The 19,144-nt window shown below is 38.1% G+C and overlaps 1 protein-coding gene and 1 pseudogene across 1 annotated transcript in view; one reads left to right on the top strand and one right to left on the bottom strand.

Moving 5' to 3' along the window:
- The window catches only part of TENM1 (teneurin transmembrane protein 1), a 785,358-nt gene that overhangs the window by 511,360 nt on the left and 254,854 nt on the right, over positions 1-19,144 (bottom strand). The gene's annotated exons all lie outside the window — the stretch shown is intronic.
- On the top strand, positions 16,910-17,086 carry LOC118013612 (annotated as a pseudogene).

The following is a 19,144-nucleotide window of genomic DNA, read 5'->3' on the forward strand; positions in this document are numbered from 1 at the left end:
CTTGCATGCTTCCACATTGGCAGAATTTAACTACCATTATAAATTACTTGTTAATTATGCTGTTCATATTTTATATGTATACTTGAGGCTTTTAACATGTTTAGCGTTTTTCACGGTTTTTCCTGCATAAAGACTCACTGGATCATATTTTAAAATGGAAAAATAAAAGAGTTAGTGTGCAGTTTTGATTACCATTTACATGGTTGCTAAACCAAAAAAAAATAAGCAAAGCAAAGAACAAACAAAAGAAGAAAATTCACTGAAATATAGCTAAGGCTGTCAAATGAATAGTTAGAAGCTAAAAGGAAAATACAAAGGTTAAGACTGAATTTTCAGCATTGGATCATAACTTTGAAATTGGAGGGGGCTTTTCATGCTATGTGATCTAGTGAGTTGCAAATTTAAATACCCGCATGGCCCAGGTAGGTAATATACATGAGTGGAGTGGGTCAGGGATGGCCTCATGGATTGGTGAGGACCATGGAGAACCAGAGAGTACCTGTTCTGTCTAAAAGAACTGTGACTGCTCAGCTTCAGCTGGTATTGACATGAGAGAATGGAGGTCTGGGGTGCCAGGTTTCCCACGCTTTAAGACAATTTGGAAATCAATAATTGTATATGAAATCTCTTACTTTTAAATACTGATAAGTCATTCACTTTTAAAAATCTTACTCTCTTCAAACATACAAGACATATATAATGCATGGCACACCAGATTTAAATTTCTGATAAAGTCCAATATTCTTACTTTGCAGAAAGGAATATAGGAACATAGACTAAATCACATAAGGGCTGGCCACATGTAGTAGAAAGACCATGGGATTTAAACTCAGGATCTGAGTTCCAAGCCTAACTCTATTATGCAGCCACTATATAACTTTGGGCAAGTTTCTTAAGCTCTCTGAGCCTTAGTTTTCTTCTCCTCAAAATGAAGAAAATAATACTTCTTGCATAGGATACTTGTAAAGATTCCATGAAATTAACACATGGGAAGTACCTACAGTGGATCTTGACACATAGAAAACATCCACTCTTTTGGTCTTAATTCATTACTCTGTGTCCTTACCCTGCTTTATTGTTTTGCAACAGCAATTCTTGGTACCTGGAATTATATTATGACCAACTCCTACTAGAAAATAAGTTTCATGACAGTAGGGAATATTTGTTTTTGTGGGGTTTTTTTACTGCTCTATTCACAGCCCTAAAAATATTTCCTGATACATAATAGGTATTTAATAAATATATGCTGATTTCATATATTTACATGAAATCATATGTATATATATATATAAATGGCTCATATATATACATATGATTTCAACAAATGGTAATGCCTTGATTCTTTCCCTTTAACAAATGAACAAATCCAAGTACATGTATGTGTCTGTTGTCCAAGTTCATAAAAACAGTTAATACTGTACCTGGAACTTGAATTCCTTTCAAGTTTCTTCTCCAGGATTATTTCCATTGTATTATTGAAGTCTGCCAAAATTATGCAATGTTCACCATGAATATAATCTTTTAGGTTTTATGAGAATGCAACCTTTGACAGATGAAGGCTTTCAAAGGCAATCTATTCCTCACACTCCTACTGGATTTGAGGGTTAAAGGCCCTTATAGTGTTCTTTTTCATTCTTCTAGGCTTTTCATCCTGACAAAAAGTCTATTCACTGGCTTTATGAATCATAATAACAATTTTACATATATCTAGCATATTGTATTTAAAAATACTCTCAAATGAACACTCGTAACTATAAATTTCAATTGAATCTCCCATCAACCTTGTAAAGTAGATGGGGCTGGAACTATTTTCCTCACTTTACAAAGATCAGAGACATCTAGTACTAAGCAACTTACCTAAAGTCACATTACGAATAGCTAAAAGATCTAGCAATAGACTATAGCTCTAAAGTTGATTTTTATATCCACAGGACCTAGCCAAGACTTTCCCACTACAGCCACCACTACTGTATCCTACACTCTGGATTCTCCCTTCCCCTCACCCCTTACATAGAAACTCACCTGTCCTAGGTCCTACTTCTAATCCTAGTTACTACTTATACCTCCCCCTAATTTAATATAATAAACTTTACTGATCAAAGCCCAGTGAATGATATAAAAGTGAACAAACCAAGGATCTGCCCTGAAGACTTTTCAGTCTTAAGTGTAACATTAGTTTTTAGTTTTGTTAAAATATATGTCTCTTGCAAAAAGTGTTATGCCTTAAAGGACTATATAAAGGAGGGAAGAGGGAAAGATGCTGGTGCTAATCTAATATAGTGCTTCTCAACTCTGGCTACCAATAAGAATCCCTTGGAAAGCTTTGGATTGATCCCAAAGCTTGAATTAATCTAGAGTAAAGTCTTAGCAGCAGACCTTTTGAAATAGAGATCCTAATGTACAGCCAGGGTTGAGAACCATTGTTCTAAAGAAAAGATATGCTCTAGGGAAAGAACTGAGGAAGACAAAAGACAAATAAGTAAAGATATACTTGACTTTCTTTTTCCTTACAGTGTCATTTAATTAACCCACTCTTGATATCAATTATCTTTAAAAGGTTTTCATTGGAGAAGTAGCTGCCCTGTGTCCTCACCTCCAAATTTTCTTTTAAAGAAAAACATTTCTTTTTTTCAAATCTAGCAACCAGTTTTCCTTTGATGATGATATAAATCTAACCAGGTTTATACTTACAAAGTTGGACAGGGAAATACCCAAGTATATGAATCAAAACTGAAATAAGGAATTGTCTCAATGCTTATGTATAGTTCTGGTAAAATCTGGTTCACATCCTGAGTTCTCTGCATTGCCCATCTTTTTATTCTAGCTTGTCGTTATTTGTGATGGCACTTGGTTGCCCTTCTATTTTCAGCTACATTCTGGGTTTTAGGTCATCCACCTAAATTATTCTGGTTTGCTTATCATTTCCTTTTAAAACACATTGTTTCTCCCAAAAGAAAATGCCACCTTTTTATATGCCTCACTTTTCCTACAATAGAAGTTGCCAAACTATTCCATCAGTTTCAGATGGAGAAAATCTGAGAGGTTGTTCTAATAAAAAATAATGGTAATTCCTAAAAGAACATTTGTAGAAACTGAATCAAAACTGACAGCTAGAGATTTTCTCCACTGAGGCAAGTGCATGGTCCCTCTAACAATGGAATCTAAGACTTGGTTGGGAATGGCCTGCATTACTTCTTTGAAAAGTGAGACTGAAGTTAAATATGTTCTTCTATAGCTATGGTAACATTTGAATACCATTCCCTACCTTCTCTAATCCATCCTGTATATCAGTATCATGTTCATCTTCTTAAAAGGCTCCCTTAATGATCATTCTATATTCCCACCCTACAACAATCAATGGTCTTCATTTCTCAGTATATTGAATTCAAAATATGTGACCTAGTTGTCAAGGTCCTTTGATAATCTGGCCCTACCTAACTCATTCTGTACTGATCTCAGACATGTCTTCCATGCCAATCATGCTTATCTCCTCGAGAAGAAGGTATGAAATACCAGGTTTCTTCTCTTCCTTCTTTTGATTTATTATCAAGGTAAACAGATCTCCTGTTTGTTTGTTTGTTTTTTTCCACTCTGTCTCTTTAAATTCTACCTATCCTTTGAGTTATGCTACCATTTCCAATTCCTTCATGAAGACTTCCCTAATCTATTGCTCTAATTGACCTCTCCCTTTTCTAACATCTTAAAATACTCACCACCCCCTAACATGGCACTTGATTAAATATAGCCTTGTCACTATTTTAGTTTCTTTAAGTATGTCAGCCCTGTTGCTCAAACTAGACTGTTAAGTATTTGAGGGGATTGTGTATGACTATTTTTATATCCCCCTTGTTTCTGGCTTGGTGCTAGGCACATGGTCAAGACATAATTAATATTTGTTTGCTACTAACTGATTGCTGGTGTTTTCTAGTAGCCTGGGCCTATATACGCTGTCAGTTCTGTCAACAGAGGCTGTGAAATTTCTGCCAGAGATTATGTCTGCAAAAAAATAAGCCTCTGGCATAAATTGTGATAACCGCCACTAGAGAATTCACCTGCAGGAAAGGGACCTCAGGCATATTACTTGGTGCTCTAGAAGGCTCTTATGCCAGGTTTTCCACAGTCATAATACAGGTAAGCCATGTGCTAACGTGATGATGTGAGTCTCTTAAATAATTCATTGTAAATCTCTACCTACTTAGTTTTCTGACATGGCCTCGGCATTCTAATTGCCAATAGGCTATGCCCTAGAATTACCATGGATTACAAATATATGGAAAAATTGGCCATACTCTAGAAGTCAAGAATTTAGCATATTAAAGAAACACTTTATTTTCTGTGAAAACTCCACTTTCAAATTTAAATGTTCTATTTTATTATGCATGAGCAAAATAAGTCCAAGGTTTTACTGAAAAATCCATTCAGAAGGTAGAGAATTTAATTCCAGATCTAGAACTATGAATCCTTCTCTTTGAACACAGCCTCTCTCTTATTGTACTCCTTTCCTCACTTAACTTACTATTCACCTAGAGTGTTTCCCCCTTATCCATGGTGGATACATTCCAAGACCCCCAGTGGGTGCCTGAAAACATAGTACTGAACCCTATATAACTATGTGTTTTATTGTACATACATACCTGTGATAGAGTTTAGTTTATAAATTAGGCACAGTTAGAGATTAACAACAATGAGTAAAAATGAAGTAGAACAATTATAATAATATAATAAAAGTTGTGTGAATATGCTCTCTCAAAATATTGTATTGTGTTCACCCTTCTTATGATGAGGATGTGAGATGATAAAATGCCTCTGTGATGAGATGACATGAGGGGAAAGATGTAGGCACTGTGACGTAGTGTTAGGCTACTACTGACCTTCTGATGATTTTTGTCAGAAGGAGTACATTTATTTCTGGGCTGCAGTTGACCGCAGTTAACTGAAACCATGGAAAGCAAAACCATGGATAAGGGGGACCTACTATACACTGTAACCTAACCTAGCCGTATTCTCCAAGTTTCTCTGTTTCTGTTTTTCTCTGTCCGTCCCCATCTCTCTTTTTCCCTGTCTCTCACACACACATATACACACACACAAACTCACACATACCCACTTTACCCACTTCCCTAGCTAGACTTAAACCCATGGTCATACATTTGACACTTCAAGAATGTATTTCTTAAGGGGCGCCTGGGTGGCTGAGTGGGTTCACTGTCCGACTCCTGATCTCAGCTCAGGTCTTGATCTCAGGGTCATGAGTTCAAGCCCCACATTGGGCTCTGTGCTGGGTGTGGAGCCTACTTAAAAAAATAAAAAATAAAAAGAATGTACTTCTTTAAAACTTATATTTTCTTGTTCCCTTATTCTTCCACTCATTTTACATTGACAGAGAGTAAAAATTAAACAAATAGCAACAGTTACTATTATTATTGTCATATAACTCTATGGGAAGACAAGCTTGTTTTCTGCATTGTTCACTCCCTTGTTGAAGTCCCTGAGAACTCTCAGAGAAAAGCTCTCACACACCATTCATTCCTCTGAGGCTCTCACTAAAGATGCCTACCTCCTTCCAATTGTGACAACATATTCATTTTATACACCCCCCCGTACCCAATTGGTACTCATGTCTCACTTACTCATCTGATGCCTTCAAAAAGCACCTAAGTCTTTTATCTGTGTGCATTTTGTCTCTGTCAGTCCATCTTAAGTTCCAGAACACTTGATTCCTTAAGTATTAGAATGGTATGCTGACTTCTTTTGTATCTCACCATGGAACCACTGTAAGGGTCCTACACACTGTGAGAGCTCAATAAATGTTATTATACTAAGAGCCGAAACATGCCTGAAAGTATCCTTTTAAAGCTAACCCTCAAATAACTACAAAATGCCCAAGGGAGCCCAACAGAGGAATATAGGTAAATCTGAGCAGCAGAGCTTATTAAAAATGATCTGGGCCTACAGTTTTTCCTGGACTGGATTTTTCCTTAGGCTTAGGACATGTCCTAATTCTCTCGGCTGCTTTAATCATGTAGATATTAAACAATGTGGGGGCATCAAATAGTCCTTTAGAGTTACGAGAAGTACAGGCTATGAATAGAAACAAGGGAGGATGAAAGCCAAGCATGTGGTGACTGGCAGTCCCAGCAGCAGGTGCCTTGACTGAGGATGGACCCCAAGATCTACTGGAAAATGCAAAAATCGAGAAAGCCAAAGCTGTCACAGAAGAAGCCTTCAAAACTCAAATCCAAATCAAAAAAGGGCGGCAGACGTTCATGGAGGCTTTTGAAAGGAAAATGTTAAGTTTGTCTGAATTGTAAATGGAATCCATCTGAAGACATATTTTCCCTTAAAAAAAAATCAACCTAAAATACAAAAGCGAAAATATCAACAATGACAATAACATTTCGACAGCATCTAAAGTCCAATGAAGGAGGACTGACAGCCAAGCCTTTTTTTAAAGTAATGGTAGCCAGGAAAGAAGATGACGGGCTGTAAGAATTCACCACCTGGAGAAGGGAGTTACCTGGGGAGTGACAGCTGCCGTAGGAAAAGTAGAACAAACACACCTGCTGTCAGGCACACCTGTTCTTTTCAGGGAAAGGAACCACAAGGCTGAACCAGCAGAAAATGCCTAAGAGCAGGCGAGGATGCCTCTTGCAAGCCTTAAATACTGCCCCTGATTCCTCTGGAGTTATTTCCTTGGCAGGAATGACTGCAGAGTCGCCACATAAGATTCCATGGAAGTCTCTCAAATTTCATAGTCTCTCAAGTTCATTTTCTGGCAGATAGAAGGCAATTCCTTAAAGAGCCAAGTAGAGGAGGGAGGCAAATATTTTCTACGGCCTACGCTGGAGAAAGGAGAGAAATTATTACGTGCTATATTAAAATATTACTTAAAAGGTATTGGATCTCAGGTAGCATGAGGCCTGCTGGGACTGGTAGTGTAGATAAAGGTAAGGGGGAGAGAAAATACATCACCATGCCCCCCTTCCTCTCACGCTTGCCCAAGGCCCTTCATCACCACAGGAAGTGCTTGGCCTTTAAGTGTAGATGGTCACTTGTGAACACACCGTAATTTCTGGTTCCACAGAGTTACTACCTGGTCACTGATGCTTGCAAAAGTCGAATTCTGAGCTTCCACAGTCATCCAGAGAATACTGCAGCCCCATGAAAATAAATCAGACCAAAAGGGCAAGATAGCTCTATAACAGATTAGCTATACTAGCTTTGTAAACGCTCACAATGTGCTACAGGAAAGCCTGCTGCCAGCAGATAAGCCAAACTAGAGTTCAATATCAGTGGCAATATTTTGTCCTGCCTTATAAAAAAAATGATATAGTAAGGGATGGAACTAATTGAGGAAGTGGCAATAGTGAGATAGAAGGAATTTTAAATGTAACTTGTGTACAGCCCAAAAATGGACTACTAAAATCCAGTATTTCTGGGCACCTACTAGGTACTCTATGTTAGGTATTGTAAGAAATTCAAGAGCCCTTTACATCAATACAATTAAAAGTATTTGCAGTCCCAACCCTTACAAACTTACTATTTCATTGGGGAGACAGGATTTTACAACCAATGCTTAAGCCAGTAAATAATCAACTGCAAGACTGTGAATGTCAGACAGTAAAAACCGTAAGGGTTCGCAGAAGGCAGTGAGCAATATATGCTGAAGTCAGGAAGGAAGACTTTATCAAAAAAAGGAGACTTGAGTTAGGCCTTGTGGGATGGATAGGATTTGCAAATGCAAGAAAGAATCCCAGAAAGAATGTTTGTAACTAAAACTCGAGGGAAATATGAGATTCCAAATATGACCTTCAGCATGAGTCACAGTTCCTATGTTTACTCTGGAGTATAAGAATCAGTGTAGGTATTCTTATTAATATGGAAATGAAAGTCCCTAGAGATTAAAGTGAAATAAATCATCACAATTCAGGTGGGTTTTCCCTAAACTTGCATATAATTCCAAACAGAAAAATAAATTTAAAAAATTTTTACTTTAATTAAATTTCAGGCATCTCTGCACACTTAGGTTTAAGATCACAATCAGTGCTGGAGTAAAAAAAATCCCAAGAGGTGCCTCTGAATGGGCTCCATAATAAAGTCACTACACTTGGTGAATTCACCTTCAAATCAATCATAAATTCTATTTAAAAATAATCCCAAGAGTAATCTTAAAACCAAATCCTCCAACTCCTAGTTCCAACTCTTGATTATCTATGTGGTAGTATGACAGAAAATTAGCCTCTGGTTTTCATGCAGTCCTCCTCGGAGATTTTTACCCTGGGGGCAGCAGTATTAACCAGTCTGTACTTCACCTTTTTTTTTTTTTTTCTTTTCAGTCAGCTGCACTTTCATGAAGGTGTTAATAAGCAGTGAAAAGTCCAAACCCAACAGCCAAAGAGAGAAAGGAACACACAATCCACCAACTGTGAAAATCCTCTTTCAACAACCCAAAGTTGTGAGCATTTGGTTCACCCAACAGAACATGTCCATGACTTCAAAGAGGATAAATAAATCTAAAGACTCATGAAGGTGCTAAGAACAATCTTGAGTGATTTCTCAACTTATAGACAATATTTAATTCAGTATTTCAAAGAGTATTTTAAAAGAGGGATGAGATATTATCTACTGTTGATATTGAAAAGGTGTTTAAAATCCTCATTAATGTTCTACAAATCCAGAATTTGTTAAAATTCCAAAAGGCTTTGTTAGAAATTTACTATTAGTGAAAAATGCATGTAAAAGAAATTAACTGCAAAATTAAAATTTAGAGAGGAAAAGCTTACGCTATTTAAAATAAGCTTTTACAAAGCATTTTAAAGACACACATTTACATTCCAATAATTGGTAATCACTCTTATCTGTTAATTAAAAAGGACACCAAAGAATCTCTAATTGGCCACACTGTATTTACCCAATTTAAGTTCCTCTGCATTTTGAAATCACTGTGACATATTTTACTCCATAATTTTTATATAGCTCCACAGCACTATGTATACTATTTTGCACAATATATTTCTCACAATAATATTTTCACGTTATCTCATACATTTTTTATATAAAAAAGAATACTTGCACATGGTAAACATTTCTAAAAGTATAAGAAATATAACATGAAAAGTGATACCTCCTTCTATGACTCTTCCTAAGTGCTACTGGAGGTAACAATTAAGAATATTTGTGTATCTTCTATGCACACACACACGTGTTTGCGTATGTGTATGCCTTTATCTACATGGATCAAAGTGTAATGTGTGTGTATTTGCATGTATGTGTGTATGTATAATATATTTCAAATGAACTATAAAAGTTTCTGACATAGACAATTCTATATTTTATTTTAACAATACAGCATCTTGGAGATGTATCTGCCTACATACTATTTAATGGCTGCATTGTATTACATTACATGGAAGAAAGGATTTTTTAACCAGTCCTTACTGATGGAGATTTAAGGTGATTTCCCTTTTTTTTCTCAGATATTACCAAAATCATCCCCTGAAGAAATTGCATGGACTTGCATTGCATAAGAGCGTGTGACTGTATTTGAGAGTAATAAAATTGTGATTCTTACTAATATATTCAAACATTTCAGATGAACTTCTTTTTAACTTGTCTAAGTGAGGATCTACTATACAATTCTTTCCTTTGATTTTGAAGGCACTGCTATTACTGTGGCATAATTTGCTCTCTTTGCTAAAGGTTTCAGCTCATTTACTATATTTGTCATTGCAGGGAGGGGAAGGAAAGGGAAATGCTGTTGTTCTCTGCTTTTGAATTCTTTTTGCTCACTGACTACAGTAGACCCCCTTATCCACGGGGGATACATTCCAAGACCCCACTGGATGCCTGAAACTGCAGATAGTACCGAACCCTATATATATTGTTTTTCCTACACATAAATACCTACGATAAAGTTTAATTTGTAAATTAAGCACAGTAAGAGAATAAGAAAATAGAACAATTATAACAATACACTGTAATAAAATTTATGTGCATGTGGTCTCCCTCCCTCTCTCTCTCTTTCACTTTCTCTCAAAATATCTTATTGTCTTTACTCACCCTCCTTTTTGTAATGATGCAAGATGACAAATGCCTAGCTGATGAGATGTAGAGATGTAGGGAATGATGTAGGCCAGGCTACTATTGACCTTCTAATGGTTTGGCAGGAGGATCACCTGCTTCCTGACCACAGTTGATGACAGGTAACTGAAACCATGGAAAACGAAACTGCGGGTAAGGGGACACTGGTGTATATGGTTTGTGAGGAGCTGCTTTTTCTACTGTGTACAATACTAGAAATAACAGTGGCAAAACAGGTAGGAAATCAGTGGTGTAGCCGAAGAGAGAGTCAGTCTGGCAAAGATAGGAGCAGAGAGCTATGAGACAACCAAATATAAGTGAACTTTGAATATTCAGCTCTTTCATCTTTGCCCTAAAACACTGGTATGTCCAGCGGAAGAAAATGGAAAGTTATAAATGGTTTAGGAGATAAGAAAACGTGACTACAACTATTCTTTTGAAGGATTATACACTAAATGTTGCCTTATAATGTTAAATAGTCTGTTGAACTGCAGATACCATTTATTTTTTTAAAGATTTATTTATTTATTTTAGAGAGAGAGAGAGAGAAGGTGGGGGAAGGGGCAGAGGCAGAGGGAGAGGGAGAGAGAAAACCTGAAGCAGACTTCCTGCTGAGCACGGAGCCCCATGCGGGGCTCCATCCCAGGACGCTGAGGTCATAACCTGAGCCAAAATCAAGAGTCAGACATTTACCTGACCGAGCCAGCCAGGCACCCCTGCAGATACCACTTACTGAAGGATTGCCTCACGTTATTATATTGTGAAATAGGGGGGGAATAATAACAGCAGAATCATGGTGTGACTCAATCTCTCTGGGAATAAAATATTCTCTTATAAGAGGCGGGCAATTCAGAAGATTAAATTAATGCTTTGGGGCACCATCTAGACTGTGCATTCACAGGGGCACCTGGGTGGCTCAATTGGTTAAGTGTCTGCCTTCAGCTCAGGTCATGACCTCAGGGTCTTGAGATCGAGCCTTGCATCAGGCTCCCTGCTCCGGGGGAGTCTGCTTCTCCCTCTGCCTCTCCCCACTGCTCGTGCTCTCTCTTTCTCTCTCTCAAAAAAAAAAAATATTTTATTTAGAGATAAATAAAAAATAATCTTAGACTGTGCATTCACAATTTACTTACAGTATTTGAAAACAAAAAAGTAACACTGGAATTGATTATTTGGAGAGGTCACTTCTCTCTGAGTCTAACTCCCCATCTGTAAAACTAGGTGCCTATACAGATCTTCCTTGACTTACAATGGGGTCACATACCAATAAAACCATCTTAAATTGAAAATACCGTAAGTCAAGAAAAAATGCCTTTAATACACCTAGCCTGCCAAACATCATAGCTTAGCCTAGCCTACCTTAAACCTGCTCAGAACACTTACATTAGCCTATAGTTGGACAAATTCATCCAACACAAAGCCTAGTTTATCCTGAAGTGTTGAATATCTCGTGTAATTTATCAAATACTGCACCAGAAGTGAAAAACAGAATGATGGCTTGGGTGCAGAATGGTTGTGAGTGTATCACTTGTTGACCCTCATGATCTCGTGGCTGACTGGCAACTGTGGCTGCCGCTGCCTGGCATCACGAGAGTGTATCGGACTGCATATCACTGGGAAAAGATCAAAATTCAAAATTCCAAGCATGGTCTCTACTGAATGCATATTGCTTTTACGCCATCTTAAAGTCAAAAAAATCGTAAGTTGAGCCATCGTAAGTCATGGATCATCTGTACTAGATGATTTCTAATAGCTCTTTCACTTCTATAATTCTGACATTATGGACACATTCGATTATCATACTGCACAGCAATAAAAATACTCTGTGGTCAGAAAAATATGAAAATGTTCCTTTTCAGATTTGTCTTAAGTCCATTATAGATACTATTTTTTTTTCTAATCAAGATAGTCTGGAACGCCTTTTGCTCCTCTGTGCCTGGCTAGTCTAGATATTACTTTTGAACTGAACTCAGATGTCTTATCTTCCAGGAATCCTTCCCTGAGCTTTCCAACCTCCTATTTGAGTTAGATGTTCCTCCTACTGTTCTTATCACACTGGATTTTAAGTTATCCAGGTTTTTTCAGTCTCCTCAGTAGGTTGTAATAAACTCCTTACCAGCAGTGACTATGATTATTTTGTTATTCCTAGTGCTTAGCACAATACCTGCCACACTGCAGAGACTCAACACGTTTGCTGAATTAATTAAAGCATGACTGTCAAACCACTCATCAATTATTTTTATGGTAGAAACTTCTGAACTTGATACATCATTGGCTGGTAAATGAAACTACTGATTTCTATTCTCAAAATGAAAATGTTTAAAACAGAATTTTTGATTTATAGCCTAACACCCATTTGTTTCTTAGTCTTCCCCACATTAGTCACTCCAGCCAGAAACCTGATTCATTCTTGATTCTTCCCCCTCCCTACTCACTCAAATATAACCCAGAATAGCAAGTCTCATAGGTTGTGTCTCCAAATATATCTAGATTTAGTCCACTTCCCTCTAGCTGCACCTCTTGCATGGACCTCTGCAATAACTTTGCAATTGACCTCTCCTATTCTTTTTCATATTCCCCATTCATTATCCAAACAACAGCCAAAGTAATTTTTTAAAGATTTATTTATTTATTTTAGAGAAGGGGGAGGGGGAGGCACAGAGGGAGAGGGAGAGAAGCAGACTGCCCGCTAAGCAGGGAGCTCAACACAGGGTTCCATCTCAAGACCCGGAGATCATGACCTGAGCTGAAACTGAAAGTCCATTGCTTAACTGAGTCACCCAGGCAACCCCGGAGTTATCTTTTATTTTTTTAATTTTTAAGGATTTTAAAAAATTTATTTGCAAGAAAGGGAGAGAGAGAGCACGAGCAGGGGGGAAGGACCAAGGGAGAGGGAGATGCAGACTCCCTGCTGAGCAGGGAGCCTGACGCGGGGCTGGATCCCAGGACCCCGAGATCATGACCTGAGCCAAAGGCAGACACTTAACCAACTGAGCCACCCAGGTGCCCCTGCGAAGTTATCTTTTAAATACGTAAAGCCTACTCCTACCCCTGATTTAAACTCGTCAGTTATCTCCCCATTCATTACCCTTAAGAGAAAGACTAAAATCTTTAGCATGGTCTACAGAGCCCTAGGTCTAGGTCTCTTCCTATCTGCCCAGCCTCATCAAGTACCACCCTCCCTCTCCCTCTCTGCACTACAGACACACTGGTCTCCTTAAAGTTACTGAAACATACTGAACTCTTTCACACCTTAAAGACTTTGCATATGCTGCTCCCCCAGCTTGGAGGGCTCTGTCCCTGGTTCCTCACATACTTGGCTTTTTCTTATCCTTCTTACCTCAGTTTAAAGATGGTTTCTTCAGAACAGACACATGAAAAAGTGCTCAATATCGCTTGGCATCAGGGAAATCCAAATCAAAACCTCAATGAGATACCACCTCACACCAGTCAGAATGGCTAAAATTAACAAGTCAGGAAATGACAGATGTTGGTGGGGATGCGGAGAAAGGGGAACCCTCCTGCACTGTTGGTGGGAATGCAAGCTGGTGCAGCCACTCTGAAAAACTGTATGGAGGTTCCTCAAAAAGTTGAAAATAGAGCTACCATATGATCCAGCAATTGCACTACTGGGTATTTACCCCAAAGATACAAATGTAGGGATCTGAATGGGGTATGTGCACCCCGATGTTTATAGCAGCAATGTCCACAATAGCCAAACTGTGGAAAGAGCCAAGATGTCCATCGACAGATGAATGGATAAAGAAGATGTGGTATATATATACCATGGAATATTATGCAGCCATCAAAAGGAATGAGATCTTGCCATTTGCAACGATGTGGATGGAACTGGAGGGTATTATGCTGAGCAAAATAAGTCAATCAGAGAAAGACATGTATCATATGACCTCACTGATATATATATATGAGGAATTCTTAATCTCAGGAAACAAACTGAGGGTTGCTGGAGTAGAGGGTGGGGTGGGAGGGATGGGGTGACTGGGTGAGACACTGGGGAGGGTATGTGCTCTGGTAAGCGCTGTGAATTGTGCAAGACTGTTGAATCTCAGATCTGTACCTCTGAAACAAATAATGCAATATATGTTAAGAAAAAAAAAAAGAAGAAGGTAGCAGGAGGGGAAGAATGAAGGGGGGAAATCGGAGGGGTAGACGAACCATGAGAGACGATGGACTCTGAAAAACAAACTGAGGGTTCTAGAGGGAAGGGGGGTAGAAGGATGGGTTAGCCTGGTGATGGGTATTGAGGAGGGCACGTTCTGCATGGAGCATTGGGTGTTATGCACAAACAATGAATCATGGAACACTACATCTAAAACTAATGATGTAATGTATGGGGATTAACATAACAATAAAAAATAAAAAAAAAATAAAGATGGTTTCTTCAGATATGCCTTCCCTGAACATATTAAGTAGATCCCTAGGCTTATCCTGTTATCCTCGAACAATATACTCTGTTGGTTACCTTCACAGCACTGTGTACTGTCTCTCTCCCCTAGTAGACCATAATAAGCTCAATGAAGGCAGAGTCTATGTTTGTTTCTTGTGGCACATAGTACAGTGCCTAGCACCTAATTGGTATTCTGCTTCTCTATATATTTCTGGAATGTAATACAAAGCAGATGCATAATAGATACTGACTGAGAGTGCTAATAATGATGACGCTGTCTTTGGGGCAAAACCAAAATCATGGGGGAGAGGCGCTCTTAATAAGTAGATCTTTAGTGGCAAGTCACAACTCTTAACACGTTCTATAACTATTTAGCACTTATCCATGACACCTCACCATAAAAACTGGCAACAGCCACTGAAAACATTCACCCATTTATTGACTCATTCATAATAATATACAAATCATATAGTAGTATGGAATCAATAAAACAATGATTATCTATCTATAGAACTATTGTTATCATAAATGGATGGATCCAATTAAAAATAAAATGGAACTTTTATTATTTGTTTTTGTATTTTGGCAAGTTATATTTATGTGCCTTTAAACTCCTCCACAGGTATATTTTTATCCTTCCTGTCTAGACTCTATACATGGGAAAATAGTGTCCACAGATTTTATTTTATTTTTATTGCTCCAAGAGTGCCTATTGCAATGCTCAGCAAATAAATGATGCTCATGTCAGTGCTTCTCCCTGAATTAACAGACACAGACCATGAGCTTTTCCATTATGAAACTCAACTAAGATTCAAATGGAGAAAATCCCTGAGAAAGGACAGAGGAAATACAGATAAAAAGATACTAATGAAAACTGGAAAGTTAGTCAGTAATGATGGGCACAATCACATTAGGAGAAGCACCATCATGTAGCATCAAATGCATATTCACATTTAATCTGGGGGTGGTACTAGGTTCAGCACCATACGTAGTAAGTTTGTTTATCCCTTCTGGTAGCTTACCATCCAAGATGCTGATTGTACTATAAGGGACATAAATAATTCAAAGGGCTATTCCTCATACTGCCTCATATAACAACTCGATGGGCTATGTCATTGCAATATATTATTTGTTATTGAACTTCCTTATTTTCATTTGCCGAGCTGATTTTTATCAATACTATTACAGCTTCTTTTTATTTATAGCTTCTATTAATCTTGACCGTGTATGTTTGCATTAAAGAGTTGTCTGAAGTGTTTCTATTAAAATGATTAACATTTTTTTCACTGAAATCTAGCCAAAATATTAAAGAAAATACATTGTGCTATAACTCCATATATATTGGTGCAAAGAAAATCATAATTTAATTCTGGTTATAAACAACCCATTCTCCATATTATAAAAATGTTTGGACTGGGGTGCCATCCCCAAAATAGCACATCAATGAGAGAGAAAAAACAAAATTTGGAAGTTATCCTCCTAAAGGTAATAATACCTTCATGATTTCAACTGGGGTTCAAATTATAAGGACAAGCTAGTAATTCAAACCATTTTCAATAAGAAAAAGGAACTTAAGAGTGTCCTCATTGTTTTTTTTCTGCCTGTGAGATGTCAAGTATCTGGTTTACTTAAATCGTTCAACTTTCAATTGGTTGTTTCCCTATCACATAAACACTGCCTAAAACCGATCTTTACAATGAGCAAGCCTGTGATATGTGTAGATGACTACTGCAATTTTGGGTTTCACAATAGCCACAGTAAATGATTTGCCTCTAGCAACTCCATCTACTTACATGTCAAGAGGGGAACTTGGTTTAATAAATCTGAATTGGTTCCAAAATGGGAAGTGCATGGGGCGGGCAAATAGTGAGAAATATGGTAAAATGGAAGGACTATTTTTGAAATCTCTTTTCTTCATTCAGAAGACTACTGAGAGTTTGTAGAATTACTGAAAAGGGTGGAGGCTGCATTTGTGGATTTCTTAGTGAACATAATCTCTCCACAGATTCCTGGCTAAATTGTAAAACTGCAGCATTCTGGTAAGTAATTGTATATAAATCAATGCTCAAATGAAGGCATTCTGTAGAAGTTGTATGCACAATAAATCACCATCTGTACTTGGCCCTTGGAGTCTATTTGAATGCCCATTCAGTCCAAGGCGGCTGGCTAGATATGTCATTGATTTTCTTCTTCAGTGGCATCCCTGGGAAAAAAGCCAATGTTTAATAATGGAAAAGATCACAATTTAAAAAGCGGGTGGAGGGGAGAGGGTATTTTGAACCCACATCAGCAAGTTTCTGGAAACTAGGTATTCACAGACTTGGGTTGAATATAATTCAATATATAAAAACAAATACTCACCTGAATGAGAAAGGGCATTATAATACCTTTGACTAGGAGGTCTCACTCTGAAAATGATATCCTAGCTTTGCGCAGTGGCAGTATCGTAGCCAATGAGGTTTATCCGAGGCGCGATTATTGCTAAATGAAAATGATATCCTACACTTCTACCTATTGGATTTTCTCGTGGCCATAAAATCTACTCTTCAGCTTTGACAAAGCCCATGACAGCCCCCTCCTAACTTCAGCCCTTTCCTATGGTGGTCATGAATCCAAGACCAGTCATTTCAACTAGTCTCTCAGCAACACTACCTTTCCCTTCCCCTTCATCTTTCCACGTGACCTGTCCTGTCAATTCTGGAAGAGGTCTTACCTTGTTTTCCACTGTTTCTGCACATGGGCTGATAAAGAAACTCATGTTACTGTGCTTAATATCCCTTTCCTAGGAATACTGTCCTCCATCCAAATGGTTACTACAAGAATTGCCATTTGGTTTAACTGGACCAACCCCACAGGACACTCCTTATTGTGGCCTACAAGGTCCTATGGTGATCTGGCTCTTGCCTATTTCTCTGACCTCATCTCACACTACTCTCCCCTTTACTCATGAAAGTCCAGCCACAGTGACCTTCTTTCTATTGATTAAATATGCCAAGTTCATTCCCTACTTAGGGCTTTTGCACTCGTTCTTCCCTCTGCCTAAATGCTCTTCACCAGACTCTTCAAATAGCTGGCTTCTTCTTGTGATCTAGGTGTCGGCCATTCAGATTTCCCTGCAGTAGACTCCACCACCAGTTACTCTCTATTATAAACCTATTTTACTTTCTTCAGAGGCTATATCAATAACCAGAAACATTTTGTTTATTTATTATCCATCTCCCTTTACTGAACCATAACCTCCCCAAGCTAAGAACCATGTCTGTGTTTTCACCACTATGTCACCAACAGGTACAACAGGAACCGGCACACCGTAAGCACTCAATAAATACAGGTGGACTGATGCAATGAATTGCCAGAGTTAATCAGTTCATGTGTGAAAACCTGACCTGAGTTTTATCCATCAAGGTACATTTCACAGATCCCACTCCTGGTCATGACTGATGGACCCAGGAGTGGGCCACTGGACCAAGCAGGGATAATCAGAGTCCTTCTTAGTATTTTAGGACTGAAGCCTACAGAACAGAATTCTTCTATATCGGGGTGGCTAGGACTGTACGAGACACTCCCGAGGCTTTGCTGGCTGTATTTCTCACTGTGTACATAAAAGAAAATGAAGCTTAAATATAAAGACCACTAAAAAGATTTTGAGACTCTACTGATAATATTTGATTCACTAGAGCTATGTTATGAGACATCATGAACACCCTCAATTATCCCTCCTTCTCTCATGTTGCAGAGACTAAACCTTCCATCTGTATTCTGGATCATAACCCTTTAGGCTTTTTCCAGGGCCTTGCCCCATCAGATACTACCTCTTTTTCTTATCATTTAAAATTTTCTTTCTTCATTAGTCCACTTCCCTCATTCTACAAGCATTCATCCATTCATACTTTATTCATTGCTACTATGGGAAGTACAGGGCTAAGCCAACTTACATATGCAATTTATTTTCCATCCATAAAACAAATAAGACAACAAAAATTCTTTCCCAGAACCTGTTGCCCCTGTCCTTGGTTATCCCATCCCTTCTCAGTCAAGAATATTAAAAGTCTATACTTAATATCTTCACTTCTTTCCACTCATTCCTCAACCCACTGGAATCTGTCTTCTGCCTCCATTATTATATTAAAAACTCTCTTAGATGTCAGCAATTGACACCTAACTGCCAAATCTGGTAAAGATTTCAGAGTCTTTACTAGACTTTTCTTTATATATGATATTGTTATCCCCTCTTTCTAGATTCTTTCCTTCGTTCTTGACCGTCTTGATTCTCCATCTAGTTCTCTTAACTACTCAGCAGGTTTTCTGGACTCCTCTTCCTGCCAGTGTTAAATGTTGGTATGCACCATGATTTTGCCCCATACCTTCTTTTTTCTGTGTTCTACACTACACATGCTCTTCCTATGTGATCATGTCCAATCTCACATATCAGTTTTGCATCAACAACTCCCAAGTCCATTTTCTAGCACCATTATCCAAGTTTACATATCTAACTTCATATTAGGTATTTTTCACCTTGACAACCTATGCCCCTGCAAAGTTATGTCCAGAAGAGAATATTTTTTTTTCTAAAATTTCACATTGCTAGCTTCCCTACCTTGATTGCTAGCAACCCTCTTCACTAACTTACCAAAGATGGAAACCTGCACTCCCTTCTTT

Source organism: Mirounga leonina, unplaced genomic scaffold (genome assembly GCF_011800145.1).
Source record: "Mirounga leonina isolate KUSES-001 unplaced genomic scaffold, KU_Mleo_1.0 Mir_101664, whole genome shotgun sequence".
Taxonomy (NCBI): domain Eukaryota; kingdom Metazoa; phylum Chordata; class Mammalia; order Carnivora; family Phocidae; genus Mirounga; species Mirounga leonina.